This window comes from Artibeus jamaicensis, unplaced genomic scaffold (genome assembly GCF_021234435.1).
Source record: "Artibeus jamaicensis isolate MK-2021 breed Jamaican fruit bat unplaced genomic scaffold, CSHL_Jam_final contig_264, whole genome shotgun sequence".
In the NCBI taxonomy this organism is placed as follows: domain Eukaryota; kingdom Metazoa; phylum Chordata; class Mammalia; order Chiroptera; family Phyllostomidae; genus Artibeus; species Artibeus jamaicensis.
Window position 1 is genome coordinate 166,958 of NW_026521576.1, and position 13,069 is coordinate 180,026.

Here is a 13,069-nt window from a genome sequence, read left to right on the forward strand (position 1 = left end):
TAGATTCATTTTAAACATTTTGGGGCAGATATACATGAATGATATAAAAAACCATTTTTGACATTCAGCATGCTAATTAGCAAGGCTTCAGAGGTCAGTTGAGATACTTCTAGCAGGACTAGTAGTTGCCTCCTGGAAAATATGTGGCCCTTTCAAACTTACAGCTGGCCAGGTTTCCTGGCCTTGATAGTACCACTGATCAGTCTAGTGATACAAAGAGATCTGATCAGATCACTCAGGAGCAGGAAAAAGTGTTAGGAGGAGGTTGGCGGAGGCAATGGTAAACAGTGTAGAACCAGATTAGCTGAGAAGCTGAATGTCTTCAGAGCCAATGGAATTGTGCACCAAATTTAATGTAAAAAGAGAACTCTCTGGCTCTTTCTATCTTAACGATGCTTGGATGATCCCGCTGCAGCTGCCTGCATTTCCCAAAGGACAATATTTTGATTGGGGAGGAACTCCAGCTACAGCCTAGGATTGAGCTGGCCAGGCAGAGGTTATCATCCTTCAGATGTTCCAGAGGGGACTAGCTCGGAGGCAGAAACCTGTCATTCTTTAAAAATTGTTTAGCTTTTGTATCTTATGCTGTTTTAGTTCCTTAGCTATTCCTATAGAAATAAAATAATGAAATAAAGGGGGAATGATAAAACTCTGGTGTGAATCTAGCCTTAATAGGTTTAAGTGATTAAAGCTGTAACTAAAGAGTTAAAGAGTTTAGCCTTAATTGATAGGCCTAAGTAGCTAATGCACGTAGAGAGCTGTTTTTCCACAGTTGAGTGGTTATTAATACAGACTCCTTGTCTTTATCACCAAACCTTTGCCTCTGGAATTTTGCCTACAGGGTGGCAGCAGGCAGCAGGACCCTACTTTGCTGGTCAGTAACACTAGAGGCAACATCAACATATAAACCAGGGGTGTTGGAGTTTGAAGCACATTTGGCTTTGTATTGGAGATATTTTTGGTTGTGATACTGTTACAGAACAGACCCAAGGTGGTGTACAATATACTATTATCGAAAGGACCCCCCACTAGGTTCGCTATGCCTGCTGCCAGAGGAAATATGTCTCTCAACGCCAGGGATTTGTGAAAAGGAAATATTTATTTAAAGCTATACAGACTTAGAGTAGTGACTTAATGTCTTCATTAAAATATTAAAGTTTAGGATACCCACAGATGCACACCGTCCTTCCTTCTCCCTCTGTCCTAATCTGGGGTACCACGTATCTCAGAAAAAGAAGTAGAAGTCTGTGATTCAGGCTCATGGCACCATCAGCTGTGTAGCCGCTAGAATCTCCAGTTAATCCAAAGCCATGTGGCACCTTCCTCATGGCCCACCAGCAAGAGTCCTTTCACTCCTTTTCTTCCAGGCAAAGTCTCTCCTGCTTCCTAAGTCACATGGCAAAAGGGAGCACCCAAAGCCATGTGGTTCTCCCCTTGCCAAAGGTGCAGGGGTCCCCAGTCTGCCTAAGCCAAGTGCTTCTCTGCTTGCATGCCTGCTGAGTCTGGGTTTAAATCCCTGTGCCAGTCTTCCTCTGCACCCCCATTTACAACTCCTCCTACAATCAGTTACACCTGCCAGCATTCACATATTCTTCCAGCTTTACTGGGCTGCCATCATAAGTATGGGCAGGTGTTGCCCCATGTCATGGATCCAATGTTCTCCAAGCTCTCACACAGGCACTATAACCAGGGGGAGCTGCCTCCCATTTATATCTTGGGTGGAAGTCACTTCCATCCCCTTGGCTCAAAGCTTGGCCACAACTATTTCACATATCCATGAAACCATTTAAGAGTTATAGATATGTTAAATGACCATGCCAGAGGTTAGCTGCAAAGCTGTTGCTTTATAAGATACCTCTGCAGGTTCCTGCTCCATGTGTCCCTTCCCCCAATGCACACCTGTTGGGGGGAGGGGGGAAGACATCCTATATATCTTTCTAATATTTCCTGGACATCTTGAGTTCTGGACCCCATTCCAAATCCCTATTTGGGGCCCCTCTCTTGGCTACACCCTGTTACAATACTGTTGGGGGAGTGGTTGAACTATTGGCATCTAGTGGTACATTAATTCTTTTTAACTCTTGAAAAAGAATTATCTGACCTCAAAGGTCAATAGTGGAGAGGTGGACAAAGCCAGGGAGCGACTGAAGTGTTCCAACCAGCTGACTGGTTGGCATCATTCCTCCTCCTTTCTAAAACAGCTCCACTACTGCCTAGGCCATCGACATTAAACACACAAACGAAAGTAACAATTTTCCAATGCTTCCTGTTAACTACAAGTTCACTTTTATATGTGTGTTATCTAAATTGGTCCTGTAGTTGCTCGGTGAACTTCCCGTACCTGCCAATGCGTCATCTGAGAGGAGCACTTTAATTGCTAGAGCAGGTAGTACCAATCCTATTTGGAAGAAAAGGAGCCAGCAAAATCCCAAGAGCATGGTTAACTAACAAGTGTGCTGCAGGTCAGCGTACACATGTGATTTCCAGCAATATGTTCTGTCACTTAACCTGACAGCACTCGTGGAGACAGTTTGTTACTACGAAGCTGTTTGGGCTTTCAAACTGAACCAGAAGAACCACATCTGTTGGAGGACACTGGCTGGTGAGGGTGGAGTGGGTGAAGGAGAGAGCACCGAACTGGAATAGAGGAGGAGGTAGGGTGGAGAGAAGGGGCAGACCCTAGAATTCGGAGGCAGTTGGAGAAGGAGCATGAGCAGGGCAAGGTTAGGTTTCAGACCTAGGATTCAGCCACCAGGTCCTGCAATTCCTCAGGTGTCAAAACTGTTCCTTTCCCGCTCCTCACGCAAATACCTAACCCTAATCCTCAAAGAGAGCCTTAAAGTGAAATAAAGTCAAAGAAGTTCACGGGTGGCCGTGAGCATGCCCACGTTTGGACCTCAAGAAAAGGTATTCCTATTTATGATTGGGGGCCTGGAACGGGACGGGGAGAGGTCGGGTCTTGAAAAGGATTTCCCTCTCCCTACTTTCCAAGTAGGGTAGATGAGCAGACGAGGCTCGGGTCGGGGCGCCGATGGCCGGCAGATGCCCTTGGGCCGTGTCCAGCTTCACCCAAAAGGCAATGTGCGCGCCGGAGGTCGACTCGCTCTCCCAAGGACTAGAAAAACTGATCGTTGAATTTAAGGTCTCCCACTGCGCGAAAACGATAACCTAGAGATCTTACTTCCGTCGTCAATACGTCCCACTCAGTCTCAACGGCTTCCGAACAACCCCCCCCCCCCTTCCCGGCACGCACCTGGAGCCCAGCAGCACCGCCCACTTACCGCGCCGCCAAGTACTAGCGGCTCTAGGCCCCGCCCCATCGCCCGGCCCCTAGCCCGCTGTATCCCATCCATTTACTCCAGGCCCCGCCCCGCCGCCAGGTGAGTAGAGCTAGTCCCGCTCCGCCGCACAACAGACATTGTTCAATGGCTCCCCAGGCCCCGCCCTACCGCTAGTCTCGCCCCGCCCACCCTGCCGCCAGGTGAGCAGCTCCAGGCTCCGCCCATAGCCCTTGGCGCTTGCGCAGTGAGCCGGTCGGGGCTGAGGCCTGGCGGCGCGGTCGGCGTAATCCGCGGGTGCAGTGCGCGTGCGCTCTGAGGCCGGGGGCGGGAGGCGGTGGCGACGGCGGCGGCCGGCGAGCGGGGGCGGGGCGGCGCCGTCTGGCTCGGTCGAGCCGGGGCGGGAGCACGGCGCGGGACGGTGGGGCCCGCGGGTTGAGGACAGCGGCTTCGGTGGCCGACAGGTGAGGCCATTGTGCCGCGGGAGAGCAGGCGCCGCGACTGGGTTAGTCGGGGTCGCTGTGGGGCGGCAGCGCCCGGGGAGCAGCGGGCCCCGGCGCATTGTCCGGGCGGCGGGCGGTGCCTGCACAGCGCCCCCTGCCGGCCGGGCTGCAGGCGGGGGCCTCCGGCCGTTCGCCTTTGTTCACCGCCCCCGCCAACATGGCTGCCGTCCCCAGCCTGGCCGCACTGCGCGCTTTGTTCCGGACGCCGCGGTACCGGTCTGCCGGCGCGGCCGCGGGGCGGGGGGGCGCTGTGACGGGCTCCAGCGGGGGCGGGCGGGGTGAGTTGCGTAATGCTGGCTGGGCCGGGGTGGGGGATCGGACCTCCCCACCCCAGGCAGGGGAGATGGTTAAGGGAGGAGGAGGGTACGAGTCTCCTGCGGCCGGAGGGAGGGTGGGGAGGATGTCGGGAGAGGAGGGACGGGGGCGGGGACCAGGATGGTTCCACCCGGTACGGGGTTAGGCGGTGCGCGATCCTTTACGAAAAGATGGACTGGGCTGGGACCCCTGGGGAGGAGAGAGAAGGAGGTTCTTTGGACGGTACTCTGACACGGCTCTCCCGGCCCCGGCGGTTGACTTGGCGGAGAACGTTGCTTTTCGGGTCTTCCTGTGAAGCCCACCGCCTCTCTTGTGGCGCGGCACCCTGCGCCTTAGGCGCATTTCGCCAAAGGGGAGGGTAGCGAGGTCCACCCCCTCATACACACTAACACACTTTTCCTCACAATGACCTTGAGCGCATTTCGCAGCTTTTGTGGAACTGAATCGCACGACTCGGAAACTGCGCAATGCCTTGGGTTCGGTTCTGCCTTGTCTCTTCCCTAGAGATGCGACCTCCTATCCCACCTTTATAACTAGGCTGGATTTTAGTGATGGGCCTTCACAGTAAATGCCCTGAAATAGACATCCCAAATCTGTTTAGGCAGTTTCATGTTTATTTGCTTTCTTTGATATGTAGGTTGGGATTCGGGTTTTGGAGAGGGTTTTTCCTGTATGTTGAAGTGGCAGGTGCGGATTATTTGGCTGTTTTAGCTGTATCACAAAGCAACACGAGATATGTTTTAAGTGTCTTAAAGGATTACACTGTGTAATGTGACTTTTACAGAAGATGGCACACCTGCAAAACGAATACCTGTATAATTTCTGTTGGAATTTTCTGGATCGTTGCAGTTGGAAAGGATTGATGGAGAATGGAGTAATTGCTTTTTACATAGCTTTTGTTAGGAAGTGAGAATTACCGGTAAACCTGTACTTACAGATGTATACGAGGACATAATGTGTTTGTGAACACTCTTAGAGATTGTGGGTTTTCTTTCAGAAGTTGCGAAATTTCAGAGGGGGCTCAAGTGAAAATGAGACTTTTTCCGATTCCCCTCCCCAGCTTTGGTTAAAGGGCAAACACCAAAAAATTGTTGTAGCTGCTAATTTACAGAGTGTTTATTACTGAATTTGATAACATATGTAACGTTGCACAATGTGCCAAAATTACTGGTTGTAGTTATCAGTTTCTTGTGAGGAATAACAGAATTCTTTATTTCTAAACTTTAGAGTAGGATAATATTGTTAAAATGCTGAGAAATGGATATGGGAAAAGGGTCTTGGGTCATGTCATCTCTTTGTTTAATTTAGATTTTTTTTAAGACTTTTGATGATCCAGGAATTTCTCTAGTACTGTTTCTAATGGTACTTTTAATTACTAATTTAGAATACAATAACAGTGTTTACTTGGTTTTGGAATACCTGAAGCAGTGTTGCTTAAGGTAAATTCTCTGAGACACTACAGATTTATGGTTTTACACCCAATTTATGGTTTTACACTTTACAGCGGTGTGAAAGCAATGTTCATTCAACACAAATCAAACTTCACATTCTGAATTTTGAGCTGTTCCTGTGGTAGTAATATGCCACAGCGTACTTTCTCTTGATGCTGGGCAGGGGTCCGTAGCTCCCAGTCAGCTATGTGTTCACAGCCAATACTGTCTAAAGTGAACTGTTGCCAGCGTTTTGGAGACACGGTTTTGGGTTTTTGTATTCCATACGACCATCTATGTGTCCTGTATCTGATAAGAGAAATGCATTTACTCTTCAGATGAAACTAAAGATGCCATAATTGTGAAACTGTAGGCTAATGTAAGTGTTCTGGGCATGGTTAAAGCAGGCCAGGCTAAGCCATAATGCTTGATAGATTAGGTGTATTAAATGCATTTTTGATTTACAAAGTATTTTCAACTACGATGGGTTCCTTGTGATACAACCCCATTGTAAGTCCAGGAGCATCTATAGTCTAAGAGATGCTATAGAATAAAGGATTCCTTGGTCACCAAAGTTTGGGAAACAGTAATACTCCTTCTCTCCTAGGGTCACAGTTGTGAATGTCAGAAATAGTGCACTGGTGATTTCTGTATTTGGCCCCAGGTCCCTTTTTGTTTTGTTTTTAGCATAATATCTATTAAAGCCCAAGAAAACTAGGTAATCTTGGTCATGGGGTTCCTTACGGTGTATTTTTATTTATGTTATAATTTATTGGTTATGCTATTACAAGTTGTCCTGATTTCTTCCCTTTTGCTTCTCTCCACCTAGCATCCCCCACTGCCTCAGGCAATGCTCCCACCCTTGTTCATGTCCATGGGTCATGTCTGTAAGTTCCTTGGCTACTCCCTTTCCTATACTATACTTTACATCCCCATGGTTATTTTGTAACTACCTATTTGTACTTCTTAATTCCCTCACCTCTCACCTATTCTTCCCCTCCCCATATATCTTTATCTTTTAACATTTGGCATTTTAATTATGATTTGTCTTAGGGCGGGTGTCTGCATTCATCTTGTTTGGGACTTTCTGTGCCTCTTGTGTCTCTTTCTTTCATCAAATTAAGGAATTTTTCTTTCATTATTTTTTTCAAACACATTTGCAATTTCTTGCTCTTTTCTTCCGGCACTCATATGTTGGATTGCTTAAAGTTGTCCCACAGGCTGCTTACACTATCCTTGTTTTTTTGGATTCTCTTTTCTTGTTACAGTGTATCTTAACTAAACCATTCCTTTAATGGTGAATCAGGAAGTTATGTGGTTTGTGTGTGCCTTTGGGTCAGATTTGGCTGTTACTGTATTGATAAGAAATTATGAGTTATTAATTTGAAGTCTTAACTAGAAGAAATTTAATTACAGTGTTTTTAGTACCCGATCATTTACTTGATTACATTGTAACTTCTGGCTGCATTCCTTAATTTTTAACTTTTCTTTTCCTCCTGGAATGTTAGAAATATGTGGAAAAAAAATACCATTGTTTCCGAAGTCACTAATGTGGATTATTTAGAGATTAAAAATAATGCTGTTGGGTATTTCTTTGGTTTATCTATTAGCAGGATCTTCATTTTTCTGAGAAAGAGCAGTTAGTACATATATCCATGTAAAGACTTATTTATGCTTATTAGATGCCTCATTAAATTTTTTCCCTTTTCCTTGAATAAAAAGAAAGTGGAAGTGGGGAATCAATTTATTTGTCCAAGTATTTTGTTCAGTTTGGAAGATGGTATGGTGTTGTGAAAAGGAGATGAGCTTTGGAGTTGGCATGGAGATATTATGGCCTTTCAACTCAGAAAAGTCAGGTTGAAATCCAGCCCCACTGATCCAAAGCCACATAGCTGATTGATCACGTAGAGGTCAAGATGATAAACTTTCAATTCTTCATCTGTAAACTGGGGTGAAACCTATCATATGAGGATATTATGAAGATTGAACGAAATATGTTGTAGAGTTCCTAGTACAATTCCTGATAAAGAGCAACTAATGCCACATTGTTGACTTCCTGCTTTTAAACTTTGCTTAGTTATTAGCATGATTTTTTTTAAAGTAAAGAAGTTCTTAGTTGTGCCCAGTACTCAATTTAATTTTTAGTTAAATCTCCATTAGGTACTTATTTTATGGTCTTAGAATTGCCATAAGTCTTTTCTAGGAAAGTTACGTACGGGCATAATAAAGATGTGCCCTTAGAGACCTTACAGTCTGTTATACTGAGAGGATACGCATGTGTGTATCGAGGAAATTTTACACAGAACTGTGTGGGAGAGGGTGATGCTCCAGCAGAGTATAGAGTTAGGAGAGGATGAAAGTCTACATGGAAAGATAGCAGGAACAGAGAGAGGCATAAAGAACATGTTTGAGACCATACTAGATTTAAATCCCAAGCAAAAGATGGCCCTTGTTATCTTTTTTTTACTCCTGTGTGTTTATTTGTAGAATGGATGAGGATACCTACATCATTAAGTGTATGTTTCAGTGGAGTGGCTCCTGGATGTAGTGAGTGCCCTGTGGGTATTGATCATGATGATGTTCACCACAGCTGATAACACCTGTAGTTTGGCATTGCCAGTTTTCCTAGGGATGAATTTGGAGCCAGATTTCAAATAATCCTACACATCACATTAAGGCAGTTGGTGTTTAAGGCAGTTGGGGGGCAACATTGACAGGCATGGAATAGCATGAAGGTGGATTGGAGGACTCTGCCAATGTAGGATCTTTAGTCTCCAGAGTCTGGCCTGCTGGAGAAAGTAGGTGAAGTTATTTGAGGCAGGAGGGAATTGGTCTGGTGTTGCTAGAATGTTAAATATGTTGACCTTTTGGAATATTATGTTATTCTAATGTTGGATAAAATATCACTATAAATTTATCCAAATGGTCAGAGAGTAAATGAAAAAACTAGTAAAGCATTTTACTCCATTTTAGATGTGTTCAGGTTGTAGTAATGTCTTTAAAATAAAAGGCAAAACAACTTTTTTAAAACTTAGATTATATTTGTTTATAGTAAGTTGTCACTTCGCTTGTAGTCATATAACTTAGGTTTAATTTTGGATCTGCCTACAAATGATGTGTTAGTTAGTTGTGAGTTTCTTTTTGCCTTTTCTGTCGAGTATCACTGTGGCCCATGTTTTTTTGTGTATTCAGTGAGTCAGGTAGACATCATTCTTTTCTTCAGCATGTGTTAAATTGGGTGTGGTGGTGTCCTTTCAAGGTAGTTTTCTTCACTTGGATACAACCCCATTAATCTTTGAACTGTGTCTTGCTCCTGATACAAGGTGTCTGGGGCACATTTTGTATTTTTCCTCACCAGTATTTGTCAGTTTTAACCCCTTTTATCTAGAGTGGAATTTTAGATATCAGAACCTGGTGCTGTGCATCCTGATTGGTACTGGATGGTTGTTTCACCGGATAGATTTGGGAAATATAAAAAGTTTGGTTTTGTATGGTTATTTTCAACTTATACCATTGAAAATTTGCATTTTTAGCAACAGGAGTTACTTTTTTTCCCTGTGATATATAGTATTTTGAAAACACTAATACAAAAAGAGTGGTAGGTTTGTGTTTTATTACAGTTATTTTTGTTCTGAAAATGTGTCCATGTAAGGATGTACAGTTGACATTCTGAATTATTGGGTTGGCCAAAAAGTCCATTACTTTTTTTTCCAGTAAGATAAGACACTTTTATTTTCAACAATAAATATTGATTTGGGTAATCTGAGTATGTTTGCAGTCTCCTGCTCTTGTGGGTAGAGACCAGGAGTGCTGCTAAACATCTTCCAATGCATAAGAAAGCCACACAATAAAGAATTACCTGGCTAAAATGTCAATAGTACCAAGAAACTTCACAAACCACTTTGACATGCTCAGTCAGTCATAGTACCTTCTCCATATACTGCACAAACCTTTTTTTTTTGCATTTCAGTTGCATTTTTACCTTTCTTGAAATAATAATATGCTGAAAACATTGCATATCATCTTCCATCTTCAGTATTAAAATGACTGAATAAAAATTCACCAGTTTTGATCATTTTTAAATGCACACTGATGACAGCTGTCACTATACAGTCTAACAAAATTGTTTCAAATGAAGTTAAAGACAACCAAACACTACTAGACCCATCATATGGAAAAAACATAATGGACTTTTTGGCCAACGCAATACAATACCACTTAAAAATACTGTTCTCTCTAATTATATTAGCGGCTTGATTATTAGATTTATTTGCATGAAATCCTTAACGTTAAGGATTGTTTAAAATTATTTAATGTATTATTTCATTTTGTAAACCATTAATGTGGTTCAGAAGTTGAAGCTGTCTTACAAATGCAGCCTTTTATTCCTGTCCTCTGTACCCATTCTCCTCCTGCCCCATTTTTATTAGTTCTCTGGTTTATTCTTCCAGTGTTTCATTTTTGTAAATTCAGGCTCAGTCATATATTTTTATTTCTCTTCTTTTCTGAAACTAAATGTAGAACTCTGTGTACACAGTTTTGTTTCTTTTTACTTGCTATATTCTGGAGATCCCTTCATATAAGCTTTTTTTTGTTCTTTTGTGCTTGCAGTTTGTCTCCTAATAATGAACACTTGAGTTGTTTATATTCTGTTGCTGTTATACATGTTGCTAGTCCTGCCATTTCCTGTGCCCACTGTTTCCTTTTCCACCAGGGAGCATGGCACTTGTTTTTTCCCTTTGCCTGGAATGCTTTTCTGTCCCTATTCCATTTTTCCTAGTCTTTAGAGTTTGTCTCATCGCTTTTTCATGATTTTTGTGTGTGTGTGTGTGCATGTTAAGGATAGAGACAGTAGTCCAGGAAACCCTGTAAATCTGCTGCAAAAACCATCCATTTTCTGAAGTTTTTCTTGACTTCCTTGAAGCCCAGTCTTCCTAATACATGCTCTTCTCCCTAGTGGGTTATCAAATTTATAGTGCTACATTAGTTTACATAATTTAATTAACTTTTATTTTCCCAAAAAGGCTGAGCTTCATGAAAACAGAGACTATTATTGTTTTTGCCCATAATTACTTTTCTAGTACTTTGCTCAGTGCCTGGGTTGTGAGTACTCAGACCACCTAGATAGTAATTGTAGAATCATCCAAGGAAAGGTGAAGACTGTTTTTATATCTGGTCTGCTGTGAAGAGGTCTCTCAAACAGTGGTTATTAGGGATCAGAGTTAATGGGTGGGAGCTGACAGAGCAGATTAAAGAGAAAAAGGCTATTGTCTGCTGCCCGATGCTGGAGTTTGAAGTTCACAGGGCAAGCTTTTGGGAAGAGAAGATGTAAAGTAGGGAAGATGACAAACAAGCTGGAGGCTCCAGCAGGCCACATTGAAAGTTCTGTCAGTTCTTTTGTCTGTGAGTTTGGTCAAGTAGATGGCCTGTAAGAACTGGGCCCTTGTCATGGAGCCAACCACACACATTTGGCCCAGAAGGCAGAGGAGCTCAGGGAGGGGAAGGTACAAGCAGTTGGTGCAGCTGGTGCAGGCCCAACCATGCCTCAAATCAGTGAGATGTATGGGGAGATCCATGGATGCAGGTTAGAGGGGTGGCCCTTAGTGTGCCCTCTGCACTGCACAATAATGTCTCTTGTGGCCTGCCCAAACCAGACACTAATGGGAGAGGAAGTTCTTGGAAATGTGATTCAGCCAAATTCAAACAATTACAAAGTGAAACTATGAGTTCAGGGTTTTAAATTCCCAACTCATGTTCCATGTAAGGAAGTTTCTGTGTCTGCTGGGAATGTACAAATTGAATCCACAATTTGTAAGTTAGAGCATTGATTGGTAAGGAATGGGATCCTGAAAATTGGATTAAGAGCACAAGGTCAGATTCTGACTGACCTTTAATCCCTAAATTCTGCTGGACTACCTTTGCCAATAGAAGCAACCTTTCCACCTTGTGCTTGAGGAACTTAATTTCCATTTGCCTGAAAAACTTGTAATTGGCCTCTTTAGGATAGTCCCAGCAGTTTCCAAAGGGTGAGGTGCAAGTGTGCCTTATGAGGAGGTGCGTTACTGTCCAAAAGATTATCTGGTTTGCTACCATGTAGATAAGAACCTGGGGAATATGCGTGGGAGTGGATCTTAAGAGTGTGGGATACCAAGAATCCTAAAACATCAATTTCAAAGAACCTATGCACCACAATGTTCATAGCAGCACAATTTACAATAGCCAAGAGTTGGAAGCAACCTAGGTGCCCATCGGTAAACAAATGGATCAAAAAATTGTGGTACATATACACAATGGAATTCTATGCAGCAGAGAGAAAGAAGGAGCTACTACCCTTTGCAACAACATGGATGGAACTGGAAAGCATTATGCTGAGTGAAATAGGCCAGGCATTGAAGGACAAATACCATATGATCTCACCTTTGACAGGAAGCTAAAGAATAAAACAAACAAGCAAACAGAATAAAAACAAAGACACTGAAATAGAGAACAAGTGGGCAGCGACCAGAGGGGAGAGGGAAGGGAATTTAAGGGGAAAAAGGGGGAGGGATTTTGAAGAACAAATATGAAAGACACAGGGATGAGGACTGGGGGGGGGGAATGGGAGGGAGGGGGGAGACGGGGCGGGGGGGTGGGTGGGATGGGAGAAATAGATTAAATGTACTTGAAAAATAATTAAATAAAATTTATTAATTAAAAAAAGTGTGGGATAGTGGTGGAAGGAATATAAAGTAGAGTTAGATTGAATTTACTGATATGGACCCATAAACAGAGATTCTGAATTCAGCATTGTAGCTTGAGGGGTTAGAAAGGGCTCTGATCGCTCGAAACAACTCAAAGGGTAACCAGTGCTAAGTGACGTTAAGCTGCTAGAACTACTGTGGTGTATGAGGTAGGGTCCATAAATTTAAGAGCACTGGAGTATTGGAGTGGATTTGTTGTGAACGACCTCCTCACCCATCCTGGGGAGATTCAGAGCATATGTCTTATCCCACAGCTGTAAGACATTTGTGAGGGGAGCCCAGTATTCTTGAGAGCACTCGTTACTATTCTCTGTAGATCTGAAATCACAGTGGGAGTTGGCTGGCACTGATCTGGTGATTGTAAATGTAGTGGGGATAGTTGGATTCTAAGGTTGGCAGGTCTGTTGAATGGTCTTTTTTATTTAGGATTAATCTCTGGGCTTCAAAAATTGGTAATATTTTTGGTTTACTTTTGTGTTATTATTTAATCCTATAAAGTTTTTCCCTTAAATTGACAAAGTGAAAGATAAGAGCAGTTCTGTATACTTTCCATTTATAGTTACTTTTTACAATTTTTGAAATATTCATAAAGCAAGGGTCACCAAAAACACATGGCCTTTAAATAATCCATGTTATTGGTAGGACTGTAATTTGGTAGAGCCTTTTTGGAAAGTGACTTAACTATACTTAATTTAAAAAACGCACATAGTCTATTTGGTCTAGCAGTTCCACTGCTAAATTGATGCATTTACACAAATATACAGATTTGTATGTGTAAGAGTATTGGAGTTAGCAGGGTAAGA

General features: G+C 43.2%; 1 protein-coding gene across 3 annotated transcripts in view; it reads left to right on the forward strand.

The window, feature by feature from the left end:
• Window positions 1–3,620: 3,620 nt before the first annotated feature.
• The window catches only part of SPIN1 (spindlin 1), a 77,660-nt gene continuing 68,211 nt past the window's right edge, over window positions 3,621–13,069 (forward strand). The window contains exon 1 of one of the 3 annotated variants that reach the window (XM_037132760.2): window positions 3,621–3,742. The gene's annotated coding sequence lies outside the window, so the exon portion shown is untranslated. Of the gene's footprint in view, window positions 3,743–3,975; window positions 4,060–13,069 lie in introns of those variants that run through there. The other 2 variants (XM_037132758.2, XM_037132759.2) reach the window with 2 other exon arrangements.